Consider the following 13,645-nt stretch of genomic DNA (forward strand, 5'->3'; position numbering starts at 1 on the left):
AATAGTTTCATTTTTAAAGTGAAAGTATTTGACATGAGTATTTTTGTTTCACTTTTGACACGTAATACTTAAATAGTGGAGGAGATATTATGTTGCTGTGGGCTCGAACTCTGCAAGAAGTTAAAATTTTTTTTTGACTAAAACACAACTGGAACCCTAAGTAAGGCATCTGTAAAATTTGAATGAAATTGGTTGCGTAGTTCTCGAGTTTTAGGGATTCACACAGACAGACAGACAGACAGACAGACACACATTCTCATTTTTATATATATAGATATATATATATGTATGTATGTATATACACATATAGTGTTTGTGGTACAAATAGGAGGAACAGAACCCAAAATACTAAAAAATAAATATCTGTTTACTCTTTAAATTCAGCTTCACAGATAATCCAGATGCTGCTATTTTTCTCCTGCATATCATCAAGTTAAACCAGAAATAAGTAAATATCTGTCATGTCCTGACTCCACACACAAATGGAAATACAAAAGCAAAAATTGTAGCCAGTCTACTTTGCAAACAGCTTCAAACAAATAAGATGAAAGCTTGGAGATTGAGACTGGTTTCAAGTGAGGAGTTCTACAAGAGATTACAGTCGAGTCAATCGACTGAATTACTTGTCTCACAAGTATTTCACTATGAAAAATTAATCTGCCACTGCACTCATTCTGCTTCTCTCCTCCATCATGGCATGTCATCACACCGAACCTCTGACATTGATTGGTGTCAGCTAACAGACCATGACAAGACTTGAGGCTAACTTATCCATGACAACAACAGCAGCAACAACAACACCAGCTACAACATTAGTAACAAACATAAACTATAAACAATAACAGGGAAATCACTGCAAGCAGAGCTGTGCACTTGAGACACACTTACTGTTGTAGACGATAATTATTGACTGGATTAATTAAAGCCTTTTTTTCTGTTTTTTTCTGTTTTCAAAGAGTGACAACAGGTGAGGAAGAAAACAACTTTACCAGCACCACATTGCTACCATTAACTGTTCACAAGTCAATAATATCAACACACACACACACACACACAACTTGTTACAGAAACTCTGGTTATGATATTTTACCATTGTGGAAACTTGGATAAATTTTAACAATTTTTTAAAACTAAAATTACAATCTGTATATTAAAAATACAATATGTACATACATACATATTATTTATTAATAAATTTGTACTCTGCAAATGTATAGATAACCCTTCAGGTTAATGTAAAATTGTTTTTATTATGATTGAACACAAAAACAAACATTAATACAAACACACATACACATATATATATATATATATATATATATACACACACATACACATATATAGGGTAAGAGGTAAAGACCTCCTTTGGTCATGAATGACCATGGGATTGCACCTAGAAAGATCCCCTCCAAGGCACAAGTCTGGGCAAGGTTGTTTATGGAAAACCTGCAGTCGCCCATGCATACCAGCCTCCCCTCTGCATGTCCGACAGCAGTGTTATCCATGATGAGCAATGGTCAGTAAACTAGTTGTAAATAATGTTTTCTTATTCTCACTAGCGTTAAGGGAATAACACACACACACACACACACAGATTCATGCACTGAGGCATGCATAATGTTAATATTAAATTGTCTCATTTGAATACACAGTAACCATCTGGATTCCTCATTCGTGCATAGATATCTTAAAATAATATTAGCATTTGTGAAGGTGTGTGTGTGTGTGTAGCGTATTTCTGAAAGCGAATGACTGTAAGTTTGATCAATAACCTATAAACATGTTCATAAACAGCAGAGATTTCACCAAGTTCATCTACAACACATCTCAGTAATAAACAGCATTTAATCACATTCACCAACATCATGGGTTCTCCAATATTAACTGAACACTGGTCCCAGTATCTCGACTACTTCTCTGTGAAACTTCTTCCCTAGCGCTACGGGGATTTCACCATCACATCACCTTTAACGATGTCCAACAGCATCACAAATACTTCTGGGTCTGTCATATACCACCTGACAGCGTCGAATGTTTACCAATGCCATACAGTTTTCTCTTCAAATAATATTTGAAGAGATTCACAAACACCACAAATTCTTCACTATGATTCAAAACCTACCCAAGTTTCCCTACAACACTGTAAAACAAAATATAAAAAAAAAGAACATTATATATTTCTACCTATTCAACGTGACAAATACTTCCTCATCAAACACTAGTTTGCTAAGTTCCCGGCAATCTGATATGTCAAAGCATCTGGTAACTTATACACCCACACTAACGAACTAAAAGTCATCGTTAAATACTCATACATGATTTACACATCAGTTGGATAACAACTAGGGATTATGTGGATAACATTTGTAAAACACATATATAAATAAGGCAAATGGAATTACTATTTTTTGAAAGACAAAAAAAGGGGATTAATGTTTTGAAAGCCAAAATAATGTAAGTAGTTTCTATCTTAAATAAGTATTCTTTATTCAATTACTCTTTATTTGTTTGATTGTTTTTACATCTATTTTTCCATGCTAGCATGGGTTAGATGAATGTATTATTATCATTGAGGTGTTGCACAGCTGGATGCTCTTCTGGTTGTTGATCCCTGTGACCTATTTTTCAGGTAAAGACAGAGGAATCTCTTATTTCACACATCTTCCAAGGCACAACACCGGCAAACGATTTGTTCCCAAGAGAAACGACTAGTGTCAGGGCTTGTAGCTCTCACATTTGCAGGCACACACATACATGTCTGCCTCTCTTTCTATATATATCTGTATGCTTATATATATCATTATAATTATCATCACCATCACCATCATCATTGTCCTTTAACGTCCATTGTCTATGCTGGCATGGGTTTGATGGTTTGACCATAGTTGGCATGTTGGAGGGCTGCACCAGGCTCCAGTCTAATTTGGCATGGTTTCTACAGCTGGAGGCTCTTCTTAATGCCAACCACTTTACAGAGTGTGTTGGGTGCTTTCACATGGCATTGCATGGACGCTTTTATATGGCACACCACAGTCACTTTCATGTGGCACCGCACAGGCACTTTTACATGCTCTTATGTGACACCACCATGAGTGCTTTACAGCAGCAGAGGAACCGTCTTTAACAGTTCCGCTGCAGAGTGTAGGCCTTCTTCGGTATAGCAAGGCACCAGGCATCTCAGTCCTTTGTCATCTTGCCTGAAAGACTGACGGTCCTGAGGGTCTTCTCCAGTATTTCGTCCCATATATATATATATATATATATATTGCCTCTGCTAGCAACAAAAAGACTCTTTCCCAGAGTGAAAGACAGATTGTATGATGCTTGTGCATGAATGAACAGCTATACTTCATAGTCGTGAGACATGGGCTGTGAATGTAGAAGACATGTATAGACTAGAGAGGAATGAATCTAGTAGGCTCCGTTGGATGTGCAACATCATTATGCATGTACAACAAAGTGCAAATGTGCTGAGACAAAACTTTGAGCAGGAGAGGAATCAGATGCTGCATGCAAGAGAGAAGACTCTGTTGGTTTGGACATGTGATGCACATGAATGAAGACAGCTGCATAAAGAAGTGCTGATCACTGAAAGTGGATGGCACCTGTAGGAGAGAGAGAGAGACCCAGGAAGACATGGGATGAAGTGGTGAGGATTGATCTCAGGATGTTGGGCCTCACGATGTAGATGACAATGGACTGAGATGTCTGGTGATCTGTGGTTCTTGAGAAGACCGGAGTTCTGGAAGTGCTGTGTGCTCCACCCACATGTAACAATAAACTTTTCCCCACACCTGACCCCAAACTACACCTCCTCCTCTGGGGTCAATGAAATCAACTGCTATCTCTCCCAAAATTTCAGGCTTTGCACTTATAGAAAGAATTATTATTATTATTAGCAGCACACACCATCAAAGTGATGCTGAGGTACAAATATACCAAGCCCAATATATCCACCATGACTACCCATCTGATAAGGGTACACTAGGCACATGCATCATGACCTTGTATTGTTAACTACTAATTAACACACAATAGTAATGAGCAAATTCTCAGTAATAAAAATAGGATTTCCCCCTGTAAATGTGAAGAATCAAGGTGTTGGAATAAAGCAGGTTTAATAGTGAAAGGATGTGAAATTATAGAACATAGTTTTCCAGGTAAGTTTCAGATTGTTACCTGCTTCTGTAAACTGGTTTTTCTAATTACATTCTAGTATACCATTTCCTGATACACATGAAATACAGTAGAGACAGCTTCATTGGGCCTTTATATACTGCACAGTTGCCCTCAAGTGTTCAATTGTGATTGAACAGTCTTCCTCCACAAGTTATGTGGAGTGGGAAGTTTAGACAGTGTCATGTGACAACTTGCTGGGGCTGCCTACTGGACCCTAGCAGCGGGAAATTTAGACAGTGTCACGTGACAACTTGCTGGGGCAGGTATAAAAAGGGGAATTTGACAAGAAAATCAGTCGGACGCTGACACTCGTTGATGCTGCATTGAAGAGGCCAGGGAATAGAAGAAAGAAGGCATGCACCCAACACCAGAGCTGAAGACACCTCCGAAAGGGTAGAGGAGTAGGGGCCGAAACAGGACATGGTTCCTCCTGATGATGTCTTGAGCTAACTGGATCCTATAAAGGAGCTGTTGTGGTAGCAGACCACGAAACATGGTTGAAATTCTAGCAAGTGCAAAATAAACTCTGTATTAGGGGTCCATAAACCACTACCATCACTATCATCATCATTGTAATAAGAATAAGACTAAACTCGAATGAGAAACCACTTCCAGTCTTCCCCTACACACAAAGATGGTAGTCATGGCAATCAGTTGTATCGGTAGGAAATGTTAGGGTGAATTTTGTAAGCAAAATACAAAGTTTAGTCATCATCATCGTTTAACGTCCGCTTTCCATGCTAGCATGGGTTGGACGATTTGACTGAGGACTGGTGAACCAGATGGCTACACCAGGCTCCAATCTGATTTGGCAGAGTTTCTACAGCTGGATGCCCTTCCTAACGCCAACCACTCCGACAGTGTAGTGGGTGCTTTTACATGTCACCCGCACGAAGGCCAGTCAGGCGGTACTGGCAATGGCCACGCTCGAAACGGTGTCTTTTATGTGCCACCAGCACTAAAAGGACCAATTCTTCCTGTCATAACTGTTGCTAGTGTATCAATAGTTGACTGAATCCTTCACTCAGTTGAACTGCCCTGCTTGGTCTTTGGATGTTTTTAGCAGAGTCCACACTTTTGCAAGCATTCAAACTAAGTCTCTAAGAATAACCCCCACTTCACCACCACCACAGCCCTTCTTTCACTCACTTCTTCATTTAAAGTCCATTTTTCATGCTGGCATGGGTTGGACGGTAATCTGGGGAGCTGATTTGGTAAGGTTTCTACAGCTGGATGCTCTTCCTTAATGCTAACCATTCCAAGGGTGTAGTGGGTGCAATTTTACGTGCCAACGGCTAGGGTGCCAGTTACACAGCACCAGCATTGGCCATGACTAGGCTATGAAAAAGACCAAATAATTATCGGTGACAGAAAGCAGTATCAACACCAAAAGGTAATATTTATCCCTACTTAAAAAAGTGGATTTTGTGTTAGAATACAGGATACTGTGATAGTTACCATGGGAGAACCTCTCATATTGGCATATAAGCACTCTTATTAATACTGCTAGCAGGAGATAATCAACCATCATCACCACCACTAACACTACAATATGATATGATTTCAGCCTTCCTTGGCCTTGCCAATGGTTGATGCCCAACAGCTGGAAGAACAGATGTTTTTGTTGTTCTTAAACTAATTAGTCAGATACAAATCTGAAAATTGTAATCCTCCTGTCTTTATTAATTGCTATCACAGCAACATACCAACATGATGGCTACTTGCCAATATTTAATTTACCTACATATGCTCAGTCACTAAGTCTGTTGCAATCCAAACATTGCTCTGTATTCATTCAACTGGCAAAAGTCCACTCCTCCCAACGCAGCAGCTAAGTCTGCAAAATGGAGAGATGTATTTTCAAGATGTTACTTGAATAATGCACCACTTACATGTTAAATGGTTTTTAACAACAACAACATCCATAATTCTAATACTGCAGCATACTTTTCACAACCAACAGACCTTCCACTATATTTTCAGATTTTAGCCAGTGTATAACTTCCTCCGGCAAGAAATTAGGTAAAATAGGTAAGGTGATGTCAAAAAATGAAAACAGAGAAAAAATACATTGTATTACGTTACATAAATTGATTGTTTAATGATCCTATATTTCAGGAAAGATTTCTCAGAGTTCAGAAAACTTTGCTTACTGACAGGCCAGTCTAATGTGGCCTGATGGTAACAACTCTCTTGGAGACAATGCTGCTATAGGAACAGGAGCAGCATGGTATGGGAGTAGGAAAGGTCATTTGGTTAAGAAGTTCACTCTGCAGCTATGTAGCTTTGGTTTCAACCCCCTTTAGGCAAGTGTTTTCTATCATAGCTTTAAGAATGAAATTTGGTAGATGGAAACTGTGTGGAAACTTGTCCATGAGACTGTTTTTGTCTTGGATAGCAGCCTTAATCCATTGCCCAGTTTAATACTAGCATCTGGCCTTTAAATACCTGTAGCAAAATAATCTCTGTTGCAAACATTTGAGCCAAGATAAATTCTTTACATCCTGGGGTTTGGGGTTCCAAAGAGAAACATTGGTCTGCATTTTCTTCTCTAAGCCATAGGAAAGAGAAGAATGTCTCTATTTGAAGCCAAAATAACTAATTATTCATTGTTTGATAAAGGGACAGTCCTAGGAGTAGTGTATCATTAATGTCCACTCAAGGTTACAGCTTCATTCTTATTGCCAGTGGCATGTAAAAAGCACCATTCGAGCGTGATCGTTGCTAGTGGCACGTGAAAAACAACATTTGAGCATGGTCGTTGCCAGTGCTGCTGGACTGGCTCCCGTGAAGGTAGCATGTAAAAAACACCTTTTCAGCGTGATCATTGCCAGTACCACCTGACTGGCCCTTGTGTCAGCGGCACGTAACAGTACCCACTACACTCTCTGAGTGGTTGGCGTTAGGAAGGGCATCCAGCTGTAGAAACTTTGTCAGATCAGACTGGAGCCTGGTGCAGCCTTCTAGCTTGCCAGTCCTCAGTCAAACTGTCCAACCCATGCCAGCATGGAAAGTGGACATTAAACAATGACGATGATGATGATATTATATAACCACAGAAGCTGTTTGTTATTAATCATAATGTTGTCAACGTAACTGATCTCTGCTCATGTAAATAAAATCGTTAACTTTAAGACAAAGCTAATACCTCAGATAGCAAAATCTCAGAAAAATAGTAAAGGACATATGCCTCTGCGTGTTACTAGACTGTGCAAAACTGCAACCATTTCACCAAAATGAGGATATTATCCTTGTGCAGTTGGGCATTGTTGTAAAATCAACCATTTCCAGCGTTTTTCTCAAAATGACATTTCTGACTCAGAGTAAGCAACCTTCAGGTCACAATATCTCCAATAATGATTGATGTAATTAAAGTTGAAATCTAGTGTATTACTTTGATACTTGCCTAGATGCTATTCTAGTGTGATTAGATATACTTCATTTGTTCATCTTCCAGAGATATTTGAATGCTACTACCCAGGGGTCAAAAACACTTGAACTGCTGCATATGGCAACGATTGATGATCCCACAACGAAAAGTAGGCCAACTTCATCAATGTCTTTGATTCAGCATCTTGTCTGTACTCCAATCTGTTGGCATTCCAAGTTAGAACATATTATTTTTGATGTATGTTTGCCCTGTCGGTCATTTTGAATTTATAATTAGGTCATGAATAGATAATGTGGAAATTTGAATATCATGATTTTTGATAGAATTAACATTGTTCTTAATGTTTGCCATATTTGGTTTGCCTGGGTTTTATTGCCACTGAGTGAGAGCATCTTCAATTTAGGAGTGTTTTCCAATGTCTGAGGTGTTAGTCTTGCCTTAACTGATTACGTTGGATCTAAATATCAATTTAATTTCTTTACTTATTCATTCTTTAAACAACCAACAATCATTTTCAGTTTAATAGAACAAAGGAGGCACCGAGTCCAGCAAGGCAACTTCTTTAGTACAGGTTCCCTAATAAAATATGAGAAAACTGATGTGGGGGTTTTTGTGAGGTGTGTGAATTAAATACTACTCTCCTGGCTTATCAAATGAAGCTCCAGCAGGAAGGCATCATGCTTATTTGATGTACCGATAGCTACTCCTTTGATATTTGCATAATGGTGCCACAGTTCAGAAATCTCTGCTAGACTCTAGTGGTCTCACCCTGCAGATAAAGACCTCAAGAGGCTGCTCAATCACCTTATTATTCTGGTCACACAGTAATGCAATGTATAACCAGTAAATCCTGGTTCAAAGAAACTCATTTTTAGTCAGTCCTGTACGTTATTCCGAATGGCTGTTCTCTCTCTTCCTCTTCCTGTCAAATGTGCATGCTCTTTCTATCAACGTTATTTGCATAACAGCTGACTGGACATTTGTCCTGCTTTGGCAACAGCATTTTTTCATATTGAAGACACACGTGCGCACACACACACACATATGCAGAAATAAAAGACATAGAGTGAGAAAGAGAGAGAGAGAGAGAAAACATTAAACATCTAATGTCAAATAAGTCACTGTTAAATTAATGATGCCAAAGAAATGGCATCAAAACATCTCATCCGCTAGTGTGACAAGGACTGCCAAACCATTTATAACAATTCATCTAACTCATGTCAGCATGGAAAGAAGGCATAAAATGATGATGATGATGATAACATATGTACATGTTGCCAGTACCACAGGACTGGCCCTCGTGCTGGTGGCACATAAAAGCACCCACTACACTCTCGGAGTGGTTGATGTTAGGAAGGGCATCCAGCTGTAGAAACTCTGCCAAATCAGATTGGAGTCTGGTGTAGCCATCTGGTTCACCAGTCCCCAGTCAAATCATCCAAACCATGCCAGCATGGAAAGCAGACGTTAAACGATGATGATGATGATGATGTGTGTTTCTGTTTATATTTAAACTAGTTTAGAAAAAAAAAACTAGTGTTGTTATTCATATATTGTATTATTCCTGTCTTTGTAACTTAGCAGCTTGACAAATAGAATTTGATACAAGTACTTGACACAAAGAAGTACTGGGGTAAATAAACTCCTCCAAGACTGGCTGTCCATAGGAACTCCTATTTATTGATGATCTAGTTTCTATGGCTGAATCAAAATTCCAGGTTTGGAAGCTACATCTACAATCAAAAAGTTTTTAAGGACACAGGTTTTAGTAAGGAAAGAAGAGAGAACCCTTGCATCTTCAGGGAAGTGACCTTTTTCAATAAGCAAGAAAGGTGTCACTACAAACTCCATACACTGCACTTGGTGTAAGCAATGGAAACACACACACAAGAAATATAATGGAATTGCCAGCAGACTAGCAGAGAAAGTAAGCTTTCATATGTGATAGATAGACTGGAGCAGTATGTAGTATGAGCACACCAGAAATAGATACTCTTAAATGCCTGCATGGCTCACTCCAAGTTGTTGATAGGTTTTGTAACTTAGGAGATGTAATTAGCAAGGGAGGTGGTTGCTCTGAAAGTATAGTAGCTAGAGTAAGACTAAGTTGAAGGAAAATCAGGGAGCTACTAATGCTGGTGGCTACAAAGGTTTTTTCCCTTCAGAATGAGATGTAGATTGTATGATGCCTGTGTCAGAATTGCAATGCTGCATGGTAGTGAAATGTTGTCTTTGAATGTAGAGGACCTGAAGAAACTGGAAAGAAATGACGTATGTATACTCTGGTAGATGTAAGTGTGTGTGAATGAGACAGTATAAATGTACTGAACGAATAAGAGACATCAGATGTAGTGTACAAGAAAGAAAACTGCACTGGTATGGACATGTGACGGTTATGGATGAGGACAGCTGTACGAAGAAGTGTCATTATGGAAGAGAGAGACCCAGGAATTCAAAGGACAAAGGAAATGAAGGCTTATCCTCAAGACTCAGCTTTACAGAGGAGACAAGTAAGAATTGTGCTGTGTGGTGATATGCGGTTCTTGAGAAGACACAACTCACCATATCTCCATCATTCCTCTCCATCCATTATCTCTCTCCTGAGATATGAACACTTTGGCTGACAACTTGGACGACTAACTCTCTACATACATAATTACCTACGCAAACACAGTGATTTACAAACAAAAATTATGCAGTCAAGCACAACCCTACATGGCAGTGTGTGTGTGTGTGTGTGTGTGTGTCTGTCTGCTTGTTTGTCTGTGTACAAACAAGAGAAATACCAACAAAAAGCCAACATTAATATCAAAACTCTTTAATCATTAGGTAACAGAGCATAATAATGGACTTCATTCATTATTAAGGTTTAATAGAGGTCATCGTTCGGGCTTTAACGTTATTGCCACTGACTTAACAGCAACAGTTCTTCTCTTCTGGTGATAGACTGAAGTGGTTTGTTGGATGGTTACTATTTCAGCCCTTCATAAGGGCCAAGGGATTGTAGCAGCTAGCCTACTTTAGATCAAACCAACAAGCATAAATCAGAGAGTGATTTACACATGTTAAGCTCAAAGTTTAGTAGAATCAAGCTGAAGTGATACTTAAGATGCATGACCAATCAGATAAACCGAAATCAAATTTACAAATGATGAAAATATCAGTGAAGAGATGAATCATTGCCCTAAAAATGACCAAAATTTTGGTGACAAACTTGGACACTATTGTGATAGGTTACCATATAGATTGATTAAAAATATAATTTCTCTTGCAGATATGAATATAAAAAGCATTGATTCCTAGGCTTTTTCTTTTCATGAATGGAAAGATTATTAAACATCTGTTTTCAATAATATAGTTTTTAGTGAAACAATATTCACAGATTATAAAAATACTTTTAAGATTTGACAAAAGTGCATTATTATGAGTGTGTTTTACACAAACATGCACAATATAGGGGAAATATATATATATATATATATATATATATATATATATGTGTGTGTGTGTGTGTGTGTGTGTGTGTGTGTGTGTGTGTGTACACAGCATATTTTATAAGTATTTGGCAAGTTATTTGACTCAAAATTGTATATTAAGAGGGTCTTCTCCATGCAATAAACACATGCACTATTAAATGCACTGCTTCCATTTATATAGAAGATAGTATGAAACACTTGGTGTTCCATGTTAGACCAATCCACTGACACTGCGCATCATGAAGATACAGAGATTACCAGGAATCAGACTCTGGCTCAATCACAAAACACTTCGATACTAATTACAGAGTAGAAAAGAACAAGGGAATGAAATATTTGAATGTATGTGTTTAATATATGGCTTAAAAGGCAATGCAACTACATATATATATATATGTATATACACATATATATACATACATACATATATATATATATATATATATATATATATATATATATATATATATATATATATACACACATATATATACACAGTCATATACATATATATACATACCTATATACATGCATAAATATATACATACATAGATATACATACATATATATATATATATATATATATATATATATATATATATATATATGTCCTTCCTAACGCAAACCACTCCAAGAGTGTAGCGGGTGCTTTTACGGTGGCACGTAAAAGCACCCGCTACACTTTCAGAGTGGTTGGCGTTAGGAAGGGCATCCAGCTGTAGAAACTCTGACAGATCAGACTGGAGCCTGGTGCGGCCTTCTGGTTTGCCAGTCCTCAGTCAAATCGTCCAACCCATGCTAGTATGGAAAGCGGACATTAAACGATGATGATGATGATGATGATATATATATATATATATATATATATATATATATATATATATATATATATACACATACATATATGTATATATACATATAAACATATATACATACATATATACATACATATATGTATATATACATATATATATATATAAATATACATACATATATATACATATACATACTTATGTACATACATACAAACATACATATATATACATATATATATATATTTACATACATATACATATACAAATACATACATACATATATATATATATATATATATATATATATATATATATATATATACACACATACATACACAGAAAGTGCAATGGGTAAATTGTCACCATTTTATATTTTTTTGTTCTTGATTTTGTCGACTACTCAGTATAGCTGGGTCAGTTGGGCACCATCTGTGAGAAAAACAGCACCATGGTGCAATTTACTCAGCTAGAAATTTGGAAACGACATACTGTACTGCTTGGTATTTGCACTGGGAGCTCCAATATGAACATGTCAGAGTGTTTGGGTGTCAAAGAGATGAGTGATAAATATCAAACATCCAGTCAACATCATGGTGTTTGGAGTGATCACTAGTGATGGTGACATTATACCTCCATTCATCTTACCACATCATCTTAGACTCAACGCAGAGGCCTACATCAAGTGCCTGGAGAAGGTAGTGCTGCCCTGGGTCAAGAGGGTGGCTGCTGGAAGACCCTGTGTCTGGCAACAGGACTCTGCGCCATGCCACACAAGCAGGAGAACCCAGTCATGGTTGTTAGACAATTTCTGCAACCACATCACCCCTAACATCTGGCCACCTAACTCCCCAGACTGCAACCCCCTTAATTATTATGTGTGGGATGCAACTGAGAGAGAGAGACCAACAGCATTCCTTGTAACACCAAAGATAAACGGAAGACAAGGATTATGGCAGCATTCACCAACTTAAACTTAGAGATAATCCAGAAGAGTTGCAGGAGATTCCGAAGTCATTTGGAGGTCGTGGTTGAAGCCAATGTCAATTTTATTGAATAAATTTACTCTTTAGTACTTCAAGATATTTTTATACAATTTTGGTAAATATATCTGTTAAAATGAGATGCCAGTGCTATTTTCATCTTTGTGTAATGTAGACAGTTTATTTACTGCACCCTGTACATATATCATCATCATCATCATCATCATCATTTAACGTCCGCTTTCCATGCTAGCATGGGTTGGACGATCTGACTGAGGACTGGCAAGCTATATATATATATATATATATATATATATATATACATACACATATGAATAAAAATACATACATATATGTAAATACACATACATATATATAAATATACATACATATATATATATATATAAATATACATACATATATATAAATATACATACATATATATAAATATACATACATATAAATACACATACATACATATAAATACACATATATATATATATATATATATATAGTTATCGCCAAGCCAACATGGCAGTCCCAAAATTAGGACGAAAGCTGCCGTGAATTAGCTCCAAGAAGCCATCGCCTCTAGCTAGCTATGTGACACACGAAACCTGTGTCCTTTATAACCTTCGAACAGGGGAGGTCAGCAGTGTCCCCTTGCTGGTTTGGCATCTGCAGACTAGTTTCAGGGTGTTGCCCCTTGTCAATGCAGAGCAGCCAAGCTCCAGCCAGTCCTAATTTTGGGACTGCCATGTTGGCTTGGCGATAACTATTAATTTCCAGTACCGCTGCCGTAGT

At 37.6% G+C, this 13,645-nt stretch overlaps 1 protein-coding gene across 1 annotated transcript in view; it reads left to right on the forward strand.

The window, feature by feature from the left end:
* The first annotated feature begins 1,750 nt into the window (after positions 1-1,750).
* Positions 1,751-13,645, forward strand: part of LOC106869037 (cyclin-dependent kinase-like 4) — a 66,930-nt gene continuing 55,035 nt past the window's right edge. Inside the window, exon 1 of the mRNA XM_089350149.1 lies at positions 1,751-2,454. The gene's annotated coding sequence lies outside the window, so the exon portion shown is untranslated. The remainder of the gene's footprint in view (positions 2,455-13,645) is intronic.

Source organism: Octopus bimaculoides, chromosome 4, assembly GCF_046866305.1.
Source record: "Octopus bimaculoides isolate indiv1 chromosome 4, ASM4686630v1, whole genome shotgun sequence".
Lineage (NCBI taxonomy): Eukaryota > Metazoa > Mollusca > Cephalopoda > Octopoda > Octopodidae > Octopus > Octopus bimaculoides.